At 33.8% G+C, this 20459-nt stretch overlaps 1 long non-coding RNA gene across 2 annotated transcripts in view; it reads right to left on the reverse strand.

Moving 5' to 3' along the window:
- Positions 1-2608: 2608 nt before the first annotated feature.
- The window catches only part of LOC145258243 (uncharacterized), a 272195-nt gene continuing 254344 nt past the window's right edge, over positions 2609-20459 (reverse strand). Inside the window, exons 1-3 of one of the 2 annotated variants that reach the window (XR_013864081.1) lie at positions 14641-14767; positions 11929-12044; positions 2609-2893 (exon numbers count right to left, since the gene is read on the reverse strand). This is a non-coding gene — a long non-coding RNA (uncharacterized LOC145258243). Of the gene's footprint in view, positions 2894-11928; positions 12045-14640; positions 14768-20459 lie in introns of those variants that run through there. The other variant, XR_013864082.1, reaches the window with a different exon arrangement.

Below are 20459 nucleotides of genomic sequence, written 5' to 3' on the forward strand. Positions count from 1 at the left end.
TTAAGACCAACCCTTGCACAAAAACTAAACATTTAAAATTATCTGATGATAATTCATCCAGTTTAAAGTCGTCGCAATGCTTGTTTACTATACTTGCATAAGTAGTGTAGTCTTCTTCTCTTCTAATGACATTCATACACTTATATCACCTGTGAAAAAGAGATATTTTTTGTAGAAAACGGTTCTGTTAGTAGCGTAACTGTCTCTTGGAAGTTCAACTCACTGGTCTTTTTTGTATGGGAAAATTATTTATTTTATTTTTAACCTCTGTGTTTTGCACAATATGACTTGATAATTTAGCAGGTCTTTTATAAACATTAATGCTTACGAATATATATTCTTTTTTTCTTTCACAGTCCGTTTCTCCTTCTCTTGTCAAATTTGATGTTTGCTTTAATAATAAATAGTCAACGTGTTTTTCCAATATCAGAAATAAAGACTCGAATTTGTGGTAGTTAATCTGTGCACATAATCTGAAGAAAAGGACTCTTACCGTGAAAAAACAAAACAAAAACAAAACAAAACAAACTGGTTTCTTGTGCAAAAATAAAAAAAAACAGTGAACATTTTTATTCTTTTCTTTTCGAAACACTCGTGTCAGTCTGTTCAATTATTTTAATAATTGACCATATTATTCGTGTTTTTGACAGCAAGTCTTTAGTTTTTTTAACATCGTTACATTACTATTGTAGTAATTAATTTGCTATTAATCCTTACACATCCAAATATCTGTTTGCAATGACGAAGGTGTTTTTGCCGTAAAAATCTCGCGAATCCTTGTATTTCTATCACTTTTGCTGATTCTTTGCAGTGATATCGTTTCGATTCCGTCGTTGTTGTTGTGTCGTAGCACAATAGTAAAAGAAGAAAATCAAGTCGAGATTGGTTTAACAAACGAAGTGTATTAACGTCACAGGTACAAGGTAGGTATATGGTTATAATTGACTAGCGCTCAGATAAGCAGTGGAGTACTGTCACTCCCTCTCACCGGTGTAGACATTACTGGCACTATATATATAATGAGAACCGGTGAAATTTCCCTTATGCATAGGAAGGCCGGCATAACATACATAAATAAAAAATGATAGTAAAAAGTTAAATTGAATAAAAAATTAAAATGAAAACTTCAAACATAATTTAAAAATGAAAATAAACACATTCAAGAAACAACGACACCAAGAATATGAAAACGAATTTAATTTTCGTTAAAAACGTCAAACACGAAAAAGTAATTATGTCGTCTGTATTTATTTTGCTGAAAATGTTTTATTACATCATTTCATTTAATAAAAGGATTAGTTAGTCTGTTATTAAATATGACTGGGGAGCATGTTACAATTTATATTTCTTTTGGTTTAGGAGCACAAATGAACTATAATACTTGACTATTGCCTTTGGGCTTTAATTTCAAGGAACAATTTATTTATATGTGCTATTTTGAAAGTTTCAGTATCTTTTTGTACGTAAATATAAAACTAAATTTTTTTTTCTGATGCAGAAATTCCATTATTTACATACAAATATCGGTTGTTCCCACACGAACGGAACGGATATATAAATGTGTCGAATTAAAAGAAATGATTCGTAAAATAACTAAAATCTTGAATTTTGGAATTTAACAAAACACACACACATTATATATATATATACATATATATATATATATATATATATATATATATATATATATATATATATATATATATACACTGTATATTTCGGTGTATAAGAAGACCCTTAAAGTTAAAAAATCATCTTCAAAAACCAATATTTCATAAGATACCGGTTGTTGCAATCTCTAGCCTAGGCTAAACAAACATAGTTTCGTGATTTAGCAGTCGTCTTATTCAACCGATATATGATAAATTTATGAAAATTTGCTCCAATTTTGTACCTCGTCTTATCTGACGCCTTATACGCCGAAATATTGGGACGATTAATCGGAATTAGGAATCGGAAAAATCGAGAATTTTACAGGTATCAGAATCGATGTCGGTATCGGAAAATCGCTGAATTTTGAGGTTCCATTAGACACTTTGCCAATAGTTCCTTCAATAGATACTGACAAATAGGCAGGGATTATGATTTTTGCGTATTATTCGCAAATGCATTTTAAAGTTTTTGTTTTCAAACCTAATTTTCTTAAACATGTACGAAATAGTGAATATTCTGGGGGAAAAATGATCCACTGAGATTTTACCAGTTGCCAGAAAAATATGTTCATTTTTCTTTTTTAATTCTCAATAAATTTAAGAAAATGAATAAGATATAAGGCCTGCGGGCTCAGATCCAAGTGTAGTATCTGTTCTGATGCTACACGTAAGTTAATTTGTCCTTAGTTAATGTAGGTGAAACCATTCTATACTCCGGTAATTTGTATTTTTGTCTCCTGGCAGAGTGCCCTTTTTTGGGGAACATGTGGGGGAGACCATGTTCTCTTGTGTCATATTTTGCTCTCGTGGGGAAGCAAATAAAGACAAAAATTTAAAGAAAGACATTTTTTTAAAATACCTAAACACGTTATAAAAATATCGCTTGAATTATGCAGGGAGAATTGATAGATAAACAAGATCATAAAATCTTATGTAGGGGTTCTTTGTGACAGCACTATTATTGAAAGAGTTGGGAAACAATTAGAAAATAAGTTTTAACTTGAATTAAAGATTTAAAGTAACAGTCAACTATGATGGTTCATTTGTGCTTGTTAAACGAAAGAAAAAAAAACATAAATATTCATACACGTCCAACTTGCTTCATTGTAATATTTTTAAACAATTTTGCATGCAGTCAGTGAACATAGCCAGAGCATTGTTTCCGCCATTGAACTTTTCGATTGCGCTCATCTTCTGGAACATTTTATCGCACGCGTCTGTACAATTGATGTACTTATCATCTGAAAATATAGATAAGTAAAAATATATTATATCACTTATATCTTTCGATAGTAATAATCATAACAATTGTTATTAATACAATTTACTGCAGGTTAATATATTCATATGCGTATAACTATAACATTTTAAAATAAACATTAACAATTATTTTTACGTTTCTGATTTTTTAGATGAGGATTGGTTATTCGTATTATTTGAAATCGTCGGACTACTAACCTCATCTTGAGTGTCATTTTCACTACGTTTCAGTCGATGTAACCCTTGACCTCTTTGGGTTTATCTTGTTGAACTCGAGAATGTTTCTGTCGATTAGTAATATACAGTTATAATAATTAGTAATAAATAGTGATATTTACATCTAGGAATAAAATAGGCTCTCAAAATTCGTACTAGAACTGTCCATAAGGGCCCGTAACTCAGTGGCTAGGAGGCTTGGAATGATCAATTGTAAAAGTGATATTCTCCTGAAAGTTAAAGATCCAATTCTTAGTGTGGGCGACCGAAAAATACATTTGCGAATTACTTAGGACATCTATCCAGTCATGGCTGACGGAACAAGATCATGCTACTCTCGTGAAGTAAATAAAGGGTTCCGTCCGAAATTCCGTCCAAATTTCTGAGTTCGACAGAAACATTCCCGAGTTCGACAGGATACACCAGAGGAAGGTTATAGGTTACATCGACCAAAACGTTGTGAAAATTACACTCAAGCAGAGAACAGTAGTTCGAACATTTCAAGCAATACAAATCATTTGTATACCCACATGCTGTAGTGTTTTCTGCTAACACAATTATTTACTAATTAATTGCAATTAATTACTAATTAATTGCAATTAATTACTATGATCAAGAGATTAGAACGCAGTCATAAAGTTACCCATTACATCATCGGCTAGCATTCTCATGGTAAAAGAACTCAGATTGGTTGATATTGCGACGAAGAAGTCGGCATTGTTTTTTTTATGTGTTTAAGAAAAGATCAATGAAAATCTTATAGTGGATATCATATTTACAAATTTGTAATAGAAAGCAAGTAAGTGGGTTATTTTAAGTTTATTTACTGATTTTCTCTCTATTGAATCCGGGCCCAAACATAAGTTTCCAAGTGACACCATATTTTAATGTTAGTAGTGTTTGTTTATAAAGCGAATAACTGGATTCCGGAATATGAGAATTATCAAAGCGCAACCAATCAGAATGAACGGAATTTGGTTAGGGAGACTTTATTATTTATGAACCGGATAACAGAAACATTATCTTATGTCTATGTATCTATGGGGCAGTTACGATAGGTGTAATCACATTTGGAATATGTACAATTGGTCACCGTGACAACTGGCAGCGGTGGTAGGGTTAAGTATTTAGAGAGATAATAGTGACCTTTTCCTCTAAAGATGTTGCGATTGTGATGGTGTTGCTCGTCGGAAGCAATGTAGAATTTTATTATCATGACTGAATTTATCCAAAATAGCGTCCGAAAGCTACATAATATAGTGGCTATTAGCCCAGATCTATTGAATTTGTATGTGGCATCTGTTGTTGCAAACCTACGATACTTTTGTTCAGAGGGGAATTTCTGCAGTCATTTTATTATATAAAACAAGGAGATAGTCAGACCTTCCGCATTAATAGATGTATTTATTTCAAAAACTCCATTAATTTCCAGTTTTAATTTAAGTTTTAAAAACTCAGTTAATTTCCAGTAACCATGCTTTTATTCATTTCTAAAAATATAATTTTGCAACTGATCATTTCGTTAATAATTAGACAGCCAAAATACGAAGACCCCTTATCCCCTCCCAAATCCTTCATAAAAGATCAGTAAATAAATGTAACTCTCACCACCAGAGCATTTATATATGTTTATATATATAGCTTAATCTATATAAATAAGATATATGTATGTACATGTGTATGCCTATGTGTCTATGTGAAAATATTTAACCGATAAATTCTTAAACTACTGGCAGATTACACTGAAGTTAACAAGAAAGGTTATTCATATAACATGGATGGATGAATAATGCACACAGAAGTCGGAAAGTTCATTTTAACTTGCCGACATATTTGTATTAGCTTGCTTAAACGGTAGGGAATGCGGCTGGAGCGCTAAATATTATGGTTTCCATTCTAGCTGATGGCACCGAAGTCATTTTTTAACTTTTGGAATCAGTACTATATATAAGGTACAATATAATATTCAACAGAGAATTCGAAATCTGTATATATTTAAGCGTATTTTACGATCGGTAAGCTCGGGCGCCTTCCCCTTCTACTAGTAAAAAATAAATTAAAAGATAAAAAGGAAAAGGTTGAAAAAGCGAAGAAGTAAATAAATAAATAAAATAAAATAAACAAAGAAATGGGTAAAAAATACGAAAGATTCCGTATTATTTATTTCAAATAAAATGAAATTCAATTTAGGAATTTAAAAACCAAAGGAAACAATTCTCCATATTTTCTAAGTGAAAATTTGCCTCCTTTTATCTATGGACTAGCAGGGAAACCCGATGTTACCTGGGATTAAATGTGTATCAACGAATGTTCCACCCTTCCGATACTTTTATTGACATTGAAATCGGTGGAATTGCCTAGTTTTCAATCAAATCGATTGATTGTCTGTTCTAGTCGGGGACCTGCAACGGTGCACCAGCAGGAAACTTCATATGCCTCCCCACAGTGACATCATACCTTCTCGCAGTGCCTTACTTCACAACACATTGTAGTTTACATAACACGGTAGATAATCTACTGTTGATTTTATAAAATTATGTCTTATATAATGACTTGAATTAAAGTTTAAAATGCAAAAACTCAAGTATTACGGTTCAATTGTGCTATAAACAGAAATATTGATTTCGAATGCATCCCTTCTCTACGGTTGGTTTTATACATCGAGCCTTTCGACTTGTGCGGTCATAAAACTTCTGAAATGCACTTGTGATATTAGGTTGTAGTAGAACTTTGGTAAAAACCCAACAGTTCCTTCTTTGATCGGATTTTTTTTCATTATCAATTTCTGATACTTATCGAGGGTATCACGATACAAACCCTATCTAAGAACATTGCCAGACACATAAGGTACAAGGTGGAACGATAAAATTGTCTCCCTAGAATAGACGGCATGATTCCATTTCCGTTTGATGAAAACCATTTTTATTTTTTTGTTGCAGACTATTTACTATTTGGTCAGTTGTGTATAAATCCAAGAGAGTGATAGGAGCCTTCTATCATGTCTGAAAGTGACACAATGTTCAACGGGCAAGATCGGAGATTCGTCGCTGTACAACTCATGCTCTCTACCGATCCAAGTTATGACAACAGGACCATTGCCAGCACCCTTAAAATGCATCGTTGGATTGCCACGATTAACAGGGTGATGAAAACAAAGTTTCCGGCTATGGTTATGGTCTTTGGTGCAGTTTTAAGTGAGGGCCACATCATACCACCTCACATCTTCGAAGTCGGCTTGAAAGTCAACACCAAAGTGTACCTGGATGTGCTGAAGAGTGTGGTGATTCCTGGTGCAATAAGTAGCCACTGTCAGATCCTTAGTATGGCAGCAGGACTAAGCGCCAGCCCACAAGTCCAAAGAGACCGAGGCTTGGCTTCAGCTGCGACTTTGTACCCTTTTCTCACTAACCCTCCTCCTTCCCCGACCTGAACCCGCTGGACTACTTCATTCGATCATACATTACCAAAATGACTTTCCACAACACCAAAGCTAGCCTGATCGCCACTATCCGCCGAGCTCACGCCGGTGCTTGAGGAAAAGGCATGCTCCCAGTTCCGGACCTGTATCGAAGCGGTGTTCGAGGCTGAAGGCGGCTACATTGAATAGATGTCAGCTCTACTACATAATCAAGTAATCTGACTTGATTTTTTTCAATAAAAGTTTTAAAATAAAGTTGTATTGCTTTTTTCTTTAGGGCGACACGTTTATCGTTCCACTCTGTACATTTGTATTAAATTTCAAAATATCGGCCCAGCCATTTCCGAGTCCGTCGGGAACGAACACATACACACACAGACAAAGTACCTTTTTATATATCAGTAGAGATTATATATAATATCAGATTATAATTGATTCATTAAATATGTATAATTAATATAATATAAATACAAAGAAATTTCAATTTAAACAATAATCCTTAAAAATAATTATTTAGAGCAGATTGAAAAATTGACCTCGATGTTACGGTCAATATAAACAATCGGCGAGACTACCATTTTTCTCGCACTCCTGAAAAAGTTTTTGTTTGGTTTAAAAACAGACATTTTCCCCCAAATCAACAATTATTATTTTTTTTATTTTAAGTGGCTAAATTTAAACATCAGAAGGGCCGGACTATATTAAAAAATCTAATAACAGTATGGATATAAGTATGAGTTTTGCTTGTAAGAATATTTGGCTTTTTAGTAACGAGCAAATGCTTTGATACTAGACTTTATCTTTTCTGTCCTCGGTCAGTGAAGGAGATATCCTTCTACAATGCAGCAATTTTTACGCTTGTCCCAGTTAAGTGTGCCCGTTTTTGGTGAACTGTATTTTCTTTCTATAAAATATCGACCTTGTACCTGACTCTTACCTTGTAAGAAAGCACATAAATAGGTATTAATGCCCGTCATTTGGGGGGAAAAAAGAAGGAGAAAGTGATTATGAAAGACTGTGCATTAATGATTTCGAGTCTTGTGCTAAAATGAGATCACATAATCGTCGGGTTTGAATAGAATGGCTTCATGCCAGGAATAACGATACGGTAGAACGCGGTATGATAGAATGTATGTGAATTTAAGACGAAAGGAAAAATTGTCTCTGATAGGGATGTAATTTTATGTACAACATAATCACGTTGACACACCGTTTCCAGTTTGATCAGTGTAGTTAAGCATTGTTGAGCCTGGTCAGTACTAAAATGGGTGACTTGTGCTGGATGTCCTCTCGTTTATTTCGGCCTGGACTTCTCCATGCCACCGTTAGGGATAGCGCAACCTCTGCTTCACAATTCTGAACGTGCCCATCATCATCCAACCTATATATATATATATATATATATATATATATATATATATATATATATATTGTTTTTAAAATATACTTAGCCACTGACACGTGTTTCGTCGTCTACGACTCATCAGAGTGGCTGAATCTAGCGAGATTCGAAATATATATATATATTCTAGGCGCTGTATGTGCTCTACGCTTATCTCGGCATTGTTTCCAGTCGTCTTGTACCTCAACTTGCCACTGGTATGCAACAATGTTGACTCAGGAGAGGCGTGGTTAGAGGTTGCGCAAGTCTTGCCACACAAATTTCACGCGCAGGCACCCTTACAGTGGGTATCCATAGTCTGTCAAGACTGATGGAAGCCTTCATATATACATATATATATATATATATATATATATATATATATATATATATATATATATATATATATATGGAAGACAAAAAGGTATTAATAGTTAGTGCAGGAAATGGGGTAGAAATGAATTATTTAGAGGGACTCAACAGGAACTTGTTTGGATTGGACTTGAAGACGGCCATATTGGAGTCAGCTTGACAGTAAGCAAGCAGAACAGAGTTCCACAGGCGTTCTGGTAAAGAAACTTTATTCATGGAATTTGCGTTTAAGTTTAGGCACAAATATATCGTGACCTAGCGTTTTCGCGGCTGATATTACCACATAATTAACGCAACGTTGTTAGCATCCGCTAGTACATAATTTATAGATTTTGCAGACTTGTATGATATTAAATGTCTTCGGGCTACAGCCGTTGACGTCTGCGGTTCACCCAGACATAGGAAAAAACTCAAAAACCTTGGTAATTATTAGACTTTCTATTTAAGTTAAGTATGTTTCATCACTAATTAAGATGGCGGCGAAGCGATGTTGACAAAACGATGTCAACGTCCAGCGTGAAGGATTCTTGTAAAGGAAATCGTGTCTCATTATAACTGCGTTAAAATAGTTGTTTTTTGCAATGTCGTTTCGTTTAAATAATGTCTCATCTATCTGGAGAAGTCGCTTCCAAATTAATTTATCCTTCTCCTCCTCGCTAAACTTGTATTCTTAAGATACGTACATTTCCTATGCACTTAGAGATGAAAATTCTGTTTCAAACTTGGGTGTTACAGACTAAATTTAAGTATGACAGACTAAATGAAAACGTAGGATATTAAATGTAAACAGAACAGGCTAAATATATGCGTCACAGACTAAATATAAGCGTGAAATATTAAATTTAAATGCCACAGACTAAATGTAAGCGTAGCATATTAAATCTAAATTCAACATTTCAAATTTAAACGTGACGTAGTGCATGTAAGCATAGCATATTAAATTTAAACGTTATAGATTAAATGTAAGCGATCAACACTGAATTTAAGCGTGGTAGACTAAATGTAAGCGATCAAGACTGAATTTAAGCGTAACAGACTAAATGTAAGCGATCAATATTGAATTTAAGCGTGACAGACTAAATGTAAGCGATCAATATTGAATTTAAGCGTGATAAACTATATGTAATCGTGCAATACTGAATTTAAGCGTGATAGACTATATGTAAGCGTGACGCATTAAATGTTATGCGCAATAGACTAAATATAAGCGTGACATTTAAATATAAGTGTGACATATTAAATGTAAGCGTGACATATTAATATAAGTGTGATAGGCTAAATGTAAATTTTACACTTACATTTAGTCTGTAAGAATAAATGTAAGCGCGTAAAATGATAATCATTTATATATGAACAATTAAATTCCTGACGTACTTCTATGATTCTATATGAATATTTTAGTAATATTTAGAGATAAATATTAATATTTTAGCAATATATATAGAGAGATAAATAACGAGTGCGAACACTGGCGAAACATAATTTTCCCTGTTTATCATATAAAGCCTATTACATAAAAACAAACATTCCTCAACAATGTAAATTACGAAACCAATCACAACATTTGAAAATGTCTAGCATAACTAATAATACCAAATCCTTATCCGATAAGCAAGAATAATTTTTTAAATTTTGCGCTTAGCACGTAATCACATTCAAATGAAGCATCTAATCACCGCAAACGTTCATTTTAAAGCAATAAATTAATAGTCGTTAAAAAACTCAACAACAAAGACATAGTTTTAAACACAGAAAAACTGATTATAATGTGATGAATCAAATTGAAAGCAATTAATTAGCGTAGTAATTAGCTTTAACAACTTTTTAGCCGTTAAACAATATCTTTTGAAATTTTGTACCTAATACGTTCATATGCGACATCATTATTACAGACATTCATTTTAATGCTAATTATTTAGCCATTAAAAATACTCAACGGTAAAGATATTTTCCCATTGGAGTTGTCCCCCTTGTATTGTGCTTTTAAAAAAATACACATGGTATCGATCTTCTGTTTCGTAAAACACGTTTTTTTCACTAATAAAAACAATTAGTATAGATATCCCGAAAAATTGAGTCATAGGAAAGCCCTTAAAAATATCTTAGTGACCCCTGAAGATTGAACTTTCTTTATGATCTACCGACCCACCCTCAAACCGACGGTTCGAATTCTTGTAATGCAGATCCAACACCCTTTTCCTTAGTAGAGAAAAAGAAACGTTTTCAACACCTGAAAAGGGTTGCAGGGTGCAGCGATCGAAACGTGTTAATAACACCAAAGATGAGAATAATAGTCCGACTAATCAAAATAACACAAGGTAAAGACAGTTGTAAAAATTGTTACATCCATTTTAACACCAAAACACTTTCTTGTAAGTAGACCATGCATCGCTTTGATACTGACTCAGTTGGCCAACACTTAAAAAACATAACTGCAACCCCTTCTCAATATAAACACATTTTCGTTTATACTACAAAAACTACAAGCAGAAAAGAGTAAAAATTATTAGAGCCATTTACATTAAAATTATAATCCAACATAAATAATTCGTAGTTTCATAATTAATAATATTAATTATGTAATTAGTAACAAAACGGTAAAATGCTTAGCGTTGTAATTAACATTAACAAATTCTTAGACGTTAAACAACATCTTTTTAAAATTGTGTACGTGTTTCGCGTTCAACAACGCATTACAGGCACCCATTTTAAAGTCGTAAATTACTAACCATTAAGAAAAATCACTCAACAGTAAAGACATTGTTGCAAACAAACTGTCCAATTATAATTTTATGAATCAAATCGAAAGTACTCGCGACAAAAATAAAAAATGAAACAGGAATCCACGCTATTTATTTATATACACCAATTTAACCGAAATACTAAATGGACTATTCGGAAAATTGCAAAAGGAAAAAGTCCTATCAGGCAAAACCACTTATTATTTGACGTATGTAATACTGTTATTGAATAAAACGGTTTATCATTAACGTTGGGACGATTGCTCGGAATCGGACTCGGAATCGGGAATCTGAAAAATCTTGTGGGATCGGAATCGAGGAAAAATTGAGCCAAATTTCCGACACCAAATTTCCTATTCTTTTACTTATTTTGTACTTTAAAAATTTTTTTAAAATTTTATATTGTTGGCACAGGTGCAAAGGATATAGATGAAAATTCCAAAACGAGTTTATCAAAAACTTGGATACAAGAGAATAATTTAGTTTATCAAATTAAAAAAAAATTATATTTACATTTAAAAGTAGATGAGGACTCTTCGCTAACGCCCTTCTTCCATAAATAAAAGTCTACTCTTAAGGCGATTCGAAATCGGAATCGCTAATTATACAGGAATCGAGAATATAGTACAGAATCGGTAATTATATTGGAATCGAGAATAATATTAGAATCGTCTTAGCACTATTTACTATCCCATAGAGTTGAGAGTATAAAACATTTACCAAAAAAAAAAAGAAGAAAAAAAAAAAGAAATGAGACGCGTATACGATTCGAATCGATGTCTATGGAAAAGAACGACCTACAGCAGGATCTCTCCATTTTACCACTTAACTTACGAGACTACGGTAGTATAAAGGAGAAAATGAAATAGTTAATTCATGTGTACTTACTGATATTCGTTGTTGTTTCCCCAACAACCGCTGTCAATACGAGGAGCAAAACGAATACGGATCTTGCAAACATGGCTTCACTGTCCAAGAGTGGTTACTCGCTAATTATTAGGAAGCTTGAATGAAACAAAGAAGCAAAAACATGTTAAACATTATGTTTCAGAATTGTTTAGATGAGGATTGACAATATTTTTGTTTATTAAATTGTTAGGTGAAAGTATAGAATAGTTACAAAACCCCATCATAGCTCCCTGAGATGTGTACAGGATTCGAACCTATGCCTGTGAAAAAGGACATTCTACAACTGGATCTCTCCTTTTTATCACTTACAATAGAATGTTTTTCTAAATAATAACGTTATTATTTCAGTACGGTAACGTAGATACACAAGTACAAACATTTTATTTAAACAATGATCGTTAGTATCATGGTTCGGTATTTTTGAGATAACGATAGATAATTTAGATTATTTAGATCATTCAGTCTACGGTTCTCATCTTGGATATTATTTTCGCAACTATTGGATCGATTTAAACTTCAACCTTCCACAAGTGCGTCTTGTTGAACGCAAGAATCTTTTTGTCGAACTCTAGAATCTTGTATGCACTTGTGACTCAACAGCTTTTTTTACATAGGAGTCACCACTTATTAAGACACAGAGGCCACTCAAGGATACGGGTTAAAGAATGCACAGTAGTCAAGAGGACAATATCATAGTAATAGTTAGTAGTGTAAATTTGGTAAATTAGATTACTTAAGGGGAATGACTCATCAAGAACTTGTTTACATTGGACTTGAAGATGACCATATTGTAGTCAGCTTGAAAGCAGCCAAACGGAAAACAGTGTGTGAAGTTCTAAGAAAGAAGCTTTGTACATGGAATCTACGTTTAGGTTTAGGTACAGATAAAAGTTAAAAGTGCTAAGTAATGATCAGTTCTAAGTGACAGTCTTTTTGGGGTTGAAGGTCCAATCCCCATTACGTGGATACTAATAATACAATTATGAATTACTTAAGACATCTACCCAAATCACAGCTAACAGAACAAAAGCAAGCTATTCCCGTTGATTAAATAAACAGTTCCGTTCGAGATTCCATAGATTTTCGAATTTTACAAGCTGCAGGCGAAGAAGATCGGAGGTTATATCGGTCGAAACGTTGTAAAAATAACATCCTAGATGAGAACAGTAGTCCGAATAATCAAAATCATACAAATTGCTCTTGGTTTCAAAACTTCGTGAAGTTAGCAGAATTTCGTTGCTTTTTCTTGCAACGAGAGGTGGCACAAAGCCGGAAGGTGGGGAGAGTTTTGGTGAAATGCGTTTAGTGTCGACTTTGGGTCTTTGTGACACATATGTTCGTGGAACTACCACATCTACTTAGCGATACAAGTTAGTGACTTTAAGTTAATATGCCACCGAAAAAATGGCGCAGTAAAATGGCACAAAATTATATGTACATCTTAAAGTACACGATGACCATAGCTAAGTGCCTTCCCAATTCCTTTAACTTTACCACTAACCCTAAATCAATTTGATAACAGAACCTCCCTCCCATAAAAGAAAACATGGAAAAATCTAAGATTTAGCAGAAAAAAAGTAACTTTTATGTATTTGTTCAATATGGAAGGGAGTGCTTAACCTCTATCTAAAACTATAGAGGAAAAGACTTAGCTTTCTAAAATTAAAAAAAAAAAATCATTTGCTTGAAAGCAAAAGAGTAAATACTCATTAAAAATTAAAAAAATTTAACGTATAGGTTTGGGGCGTTAGCCTACATTTAAATCTTTAGTGGAAAAAAAACTAGATCTTAACCATAAAAATAAAAAAAGTCAAATTTATTTGCAAAATAAAAAAAAAAGTTAAAATATTGTGGGACTTAACTCTTATTTTGAACTAGAGATAAGGCAGCTTATCTCCCTTCCCACCAAAACGAGAGAAATAGATTCATTTGATAGAGAATAACATAGTACATACTTATTTAAAATGTTTATTTAAAAAATATTGGGTGAGAAAGGTTAGCTCCTAATTAAAACAACAGCAGAGAGTTCCTAACCCTGTCCCACCCCTCTCAAACGTTTTTTTTGTTCGTGCCATTTTTACTATTTATTCACTGGCGCCATTTTTTTTACTGGCGCCATATTTTTTTACCAGTAGCATTTCACCAGTTCCATTTTTAGTTGTGCCATTTTACCGTGCACCACAGGTAATCCTTGTGCTATACTGAAGCAAAACTTGGCTTCTCAAAATCAGCAAAGAGAAGAAATTGAATGTGCCTGATTCCAAGTGCCTTTAAAATATTCTAGAAATTAAATTAAACGATCAAACTATCAACCAAGAAGTCAAAGATTGCATTAATCGATAGGCAGTATCATCAATAACCTGCAAACGACGTCTCGGACATACTCTAAGATTGACGATTGATCTCAGAGAGAATTGCCAACCAAATACTGCAATGGATCTCTGATAGAAAAATAAACAGAGCAACAATAAAAAAAAAGAAAAGAAAAAAGAACTGGAAACAAACATTCCAGAGAGATTTGACTGGAAGAAACTTGAGGTATATTGTGAATCTAACTTCCGATCGAAAACGATGCCATACTATAGTTGCCTCATGCGTCGCAAGATGGGTTCGTTCCTAAGTCTAAATTTGTCAAGTTATGAAATATGCTATAAGTAAAAAGAACACGGACATAACAAAATAGCACAATACCTTCAACAGAAGACAAATTCTTGCGATAGTGCGAAAGAAAAAATCCAAGGTAAATTACCCAAACTGTCACCAGCGGCTTTAAATAGCATCTGCTTCTTTGTGGAATATTTTGTGCCCTATAAAAATCTTTTCTTTTAATTGTTTTTGCTTGCGTATTTGAAATAATTTTATTGAAATAATTAAAAATCAATTTTCCCTTCTAACTTTGAAATTGATTTTTTCATCCATCGATTGGAGTGAAAGCTGACACAATGCAGCTACCATTTTACAGTGCAACGAATATTGCACATCCTACGTAAAACAGAACGCAGGACGATTTTGCTTAAACATATTTGCATTGTCTAAAAAAATATTAAAGTGAGATAATATTTTCAAGACGATTCTAGTCAAAAAGGTAAAGCTCAATAACTTCACTTCAATTCTCACACACACACACACACACACACACACACACACACACACACACACACACACACATATATATACATACATATATATACTTATATAAATGATCTTTAACTTAGCTCCAGGCCAGTCATGACTAAGTTAATCTTTTTTAAAATAAAAAAATTAAAAATGGTTCAGGACCATTTTTAATTTTTTAATTTTTAATTTTTTCTTGCCTGATGAGATCTATTATGATCGAAATGGTCTGCACATCGTAGCAAGATATGAATGTATTTACATAAAAAATCATGAAAAAATAAAATTTTCTCTTTTTGATTTAGCACTATCCACTACCTTTGTTGAAATTCAATTACTCTTCGTTTTTGGATATCTCCCTACCTGGAATATATATATATATATATATATATATATATATATATATATATATATATATATATATATATATATATATATATATATATATACATTTATATATATATACATTTATATATATATATACATTTACATATATATATATACATTTACATTTATATATATATATATACATTTATATATATATACATTTACATTTTTTGTTTTTTTTACACAGTGATCACCACTTATCAAGGCCCGGAAGCCACTCAGGGATAAGGGTTATTGCAAGTACATTACGTTAGTGTGGAGATTTGATGATGTGTTTACTTAAGGGGGCGGTTCATTAGGAATTTGTTAACATTGGACTTGAAGACATCCAAGTTGTAGTCCGGTGGGAAGTAGGCAGACGGAACAGAGTTCCACAGGCGTGCAGTACTAAGAAAGAAGCTTTGTTCATGGAATCCGCGTTTTGATTTAGGCACAGATATAGAGTGGGGGAAATTTTTCACAGTGGATTCAGCTAGGGGTGTTTTTCGTGAAAGATTGGCGAGGGGGGACCAGAGATTGGAGTTCAGACGAGCACCTGCCATGGAAATAACGATAAAACAAGGATAGGCTCGCAACGTCTCTTCTGTGGGAGAGAGGTTGCAGGGTAGAGAAAAAGGCATCTCCCACTAAGCCACGAAGTCTATTTTGTACTCTGTCAAGGCAGGATAGGCTGTTTTTAGCAGCTTCTGCCCAGATATGGCAACAGTATTCCATCCTTGGACGTACTTGGCTTTTATATAGATAGAGAATTGCTTCAGTAGTGAGATATCTTCTGGAGCGGTAGAAGGATCCCACCATCTTTCCAGCGACCTTGGCAACAGACTTGATGTACGTGTTTCATTTCAGATCAGGAATAAAGGTCAAACCCAGAAGCTTGTCAAAACACGGGGCCTCACCCAGACGAGAGCCATCCATCACAATTGATGCCAGATGGGGGATCAGAGCGTTGATGATGTAAGGATAGGAGTTTGGTTTTGGATGCATTAAAGGTAACCAGTCACATCTTCTCCCACTGAACTACGCGCTCGAGATCAGAGGAGAGAGAATCAGAGAGAACTTTGTCATTTACAGCCTTTGATGTGTTGCCGTAGATGGTCGTGTCATCAGCATAGATGTCAACGAATGATTTAAGTATGTGTTTAGGGAGGTCATTGATGTAGATCAGGAAGAGAGTTGGGCCTAGGATTGACCCCTGAGGGACTCCAGCATTTATATTGCAGGCCTCCGATTTTTGTCCATCTACCACTACTCTTATGAGCCTATCGGAGAGAAATGATTTAATGATTGAGAAAACATTTCCAGTTATACCGTAGCTGGAAATCTTGTGCAGTAGACGCTTATGTCATACCTTGTCGATGGCCTTTGATATGTCAAGAGCAATTGCCCTGGAAAGGAAGCCTTTGTCAAGAGATTCACAAATCCTGTGGGATATAACCGTCAGCACATCTGCGGTAGATCTTGCAGAGCGGAAACCATATTGCATGTCACTAAGAAGGTTATTTCTGCTGAGGTGGTTGAATATTTCTCTATTTAATATGGATTCCAGCAACTTACTCAGAACACACAGGAGACTTATTGGTTTGTACTGAGAGGGAGATGACTTATCACCTCAATTCTTAAATACAGGGCAAACTGATGAGGTCTTCCAGGGAGTCGGAAAGGCAGCGCTTAAATAGTTTCGTAAGTATGGGAGCAAGTTCTGGTTGAAGCTTTTTTAACACTATAATTGGGATGCCATCAGGGCCAGTTGCTTTACTGGGATCTAGGTTCTTGATTAGCTTGGCGACCTCATGCACGGATATTTGTATGTTACCTAGCTTGATCTGTGTTATAGGAGGAAATATGGGGAGTTGATGGCCTTCGTTGCATAGGGTAGAATTAGCTGCAAAGTTCTTTGCAAATAGTTTGGCCTTGTCTGACGCTGACGAGATGACATCTGGTCCATTGATAATGGTTGGGATAGAACGCACACTTCTGTTCAGGATCCTATTTGTTATTTGCCAAAACTGGTGGGAACCAAGCCGCTGATCAGCTACTTTGGATTTAACAGACTGGGCATATAGCTCTCTTGCATTTTTTATTACTCTTTTACAGTGGTTGCTGGCAGTCTTGAAAGCAGATTTAGTCTCAGTGCATCTATTACGTTGGTAGCTATGGAAAAAGTGATTTCTGTGCGCGATAGCAGCAACACATTCTGGGGAGAACCATGGCTGGCTGTTAGGTTTTTGTTGGAATCTTTTAGATGGTATGAATTGGTCTATGCATACAATTAACCATTCGGTCAGATCTGATTCTATAGAGGATACATCCTTTTTAAACATGGAGTGCAGAGGTAAATCAGATATGAATGTACGGAAACTATCCCAGTCAGCCATAGAGTATCGGTATACAGTACGGTGGAGGGGTACGTCTGGGGGCTTCTTACATTTCGTTTTTATCTTAACTGATACGACGGAGTGGTTGGAGGATCATAGAGGAGAATGAACGGAACATAAACATAGCTCAGGGGAAATTGAGAGAAAAAGGTCTAAGAGGCTTGCATATTGACTGGGTGTATCGGGCACACGGGTGGTTCGCGAACAATCTGAGTGAGGTCATAAGCAATGGCAAAATCATGACAAAACATCCCATCATCATCTGTCTTATTTGAATGGGTCAGCCATTCCACGTTATGGACGTTAAAGTCACCACAGATGTGGATGTTAGCCGAGGGATGTGAAGACAGTATGTGGTCTATTTTCTCAGATATGCTCTTAAAGATAGTATATATATATACATATACATTTATATATATATATATATATATATATATATATATATATATTTATATATACATATATTTATATATATATTTATATATACATATATTTATATATACATATATATTTATATATATAATTTATGTATATATATATATATATATATATATATATATATATATATATATATTTATTTACCAGTGGTGAAAAAACCGGACTAGAGTGCTCAATGTGTAGCCAGAGCAGTATATAGGAAATTTATTACTGTGAGTCCAGAATGAGTTTACATATTGTTTCAGCTAGAGGAAGATCCTCAAAGAGAGGAAATATCCAACTAGCAACGTCAGAATTCATAGATAGACTAAGTTATAAAATCAAATAAGAATGGAAAAATCGTAGATGAAGGGGAGTTAGAAAAGAAGGGGGAGTGGAAGGGAGAGGTCGTTGGAATTTAAAGTAGTAGGAGAGTATATAATAAGAGAGGGGTTTATAATTAAATATTAATTATATATTAATTCTTATATACGTTTTTTTTTTAGTTTATAACGGTTTAAAATTAAAAGACGCTATTCTTATTTATAACGGCATAAGTAACAGTTAATTTAAAGGATCACCATGGCAACAGGTTGGAGAGTTAATGTTAGTGGGCATGGTGTGGTGGGAGGAGGAAAGAACGGGTTGCAAATGGGGTTTAAAGTGATTTAGCCGGGCGGGGAGAGATTGAAAAATATTTGTTGTTTATTATTTATAAAAAAGGAAAGAGAAAGAGAAGGAAAAATAGGAGGATAAATTAATGAATTATACGTTATACGTTATAGGTTTATTTTGATAGCATAATGATAGGTAAGAATATCAGTAAGTTAATAAAATAAATTAAAAAATTAAAAATTAAGGAATTGTTTATGATAAATAAATAATACACGCACACATACACATACATTAATACACATACACGCGTACACCTGTACAACATACAGAGACAGATCAATGAGGGGAGAACACATGCCTAAGTATATATAAAAACACAAAAACGAAAACATAAAAATATATATATACATATATACATACATATACATGCATATATATATATAAATATACACATACACGCATATATATATATATATATATATATATATATATATATATATATATATATATATATATATATAAATAAATTAGCAATTGCATCGATTCTATCTAGTTCTGGGTTCTAGCTTTATCCTGAAAGGTGTATGTGAACGGGAATTTATATATCTATCTATAATCTCCTCTTAATGTCTAATATATGTAGAAAAAAGGGGGTCATCCTTCGTAGGGACGTGATGTCCCTCAACAAATAAGGTTGTTCCGTAATCGTAATCGTGTCTGGGGAGTCGGCTAATTTCAGTTAATGTTTGTAGATGTGATATCTACCGCCTGCATACCAGCAGTAACTATCTTAGTTGTATATGACGCGTTGCTTGTCACATCGTAGAATGTAGAACTGGATGAAAATATAAGAATTTAAAAAATCGAGGCATAGTCAATAGATTGCGCCATGGCTCATATCGTTAGGTCGTCAGTATTGCACACTTCATGAGTGCGACGACCTGGGTTCGCGCCTATGTCGGAGCACGTCACTGATGAGATGCAGTACATCGAAACCCACTTTGGGTCTCGCGTTGTCCGTTGTCGATGCAATTGCTCGATTCTATCTAGTTCTGGGTTCTAGCTTTATCCTGAAAGGTGTATGTGAACGGGAATTTATATATCTATCTATAATCTCCTCTTAATGTCTAATACACACACACACACACATATATATATATATATATATATATATATATATATATATATAATAGCAAATAGCAAATAAACATGTTAAAACACTTAGAAAAAGAGATATATATTTATATATATATATTTGTATATATATATATATATATATATATATATATATATATATATATATATATATATATGTAGCTACGTGTGTGCGTATGTGTGCACGAGTGTATGCTTATTCATGGGAGAAATATGTTTATTCAAATATATGTCACTCTTTATACCAATCCTTCTATTTATGAAGCTCGATGTATGTCAAATATAACTACAGAGTATTTACAAATAAACGACAAAATGTCTATATTCCAAATCCAATGGTATTGTTCATCTTACCGTATATTTCCACGCTACGAAACAAGTACTGAATTGAATATTTCAATATGAAGTCAAATAAAGTGTAAAATGACACATAGACTATAGGTATAT

This window comes from Euprymna scolopes, chromosome 33 (assembly GCF_053919585.1).
Source record: "Euprymna scolopes isolate OS-2025 chromosome 33, ASM5391958v1, whole genome shotgun sequence".
NCBI lineage: Eukaryota > Metazoa > Mollusca > Cephalopoda > Sepiida > Sepiolidae > Euprymna > Euprymna scolopes.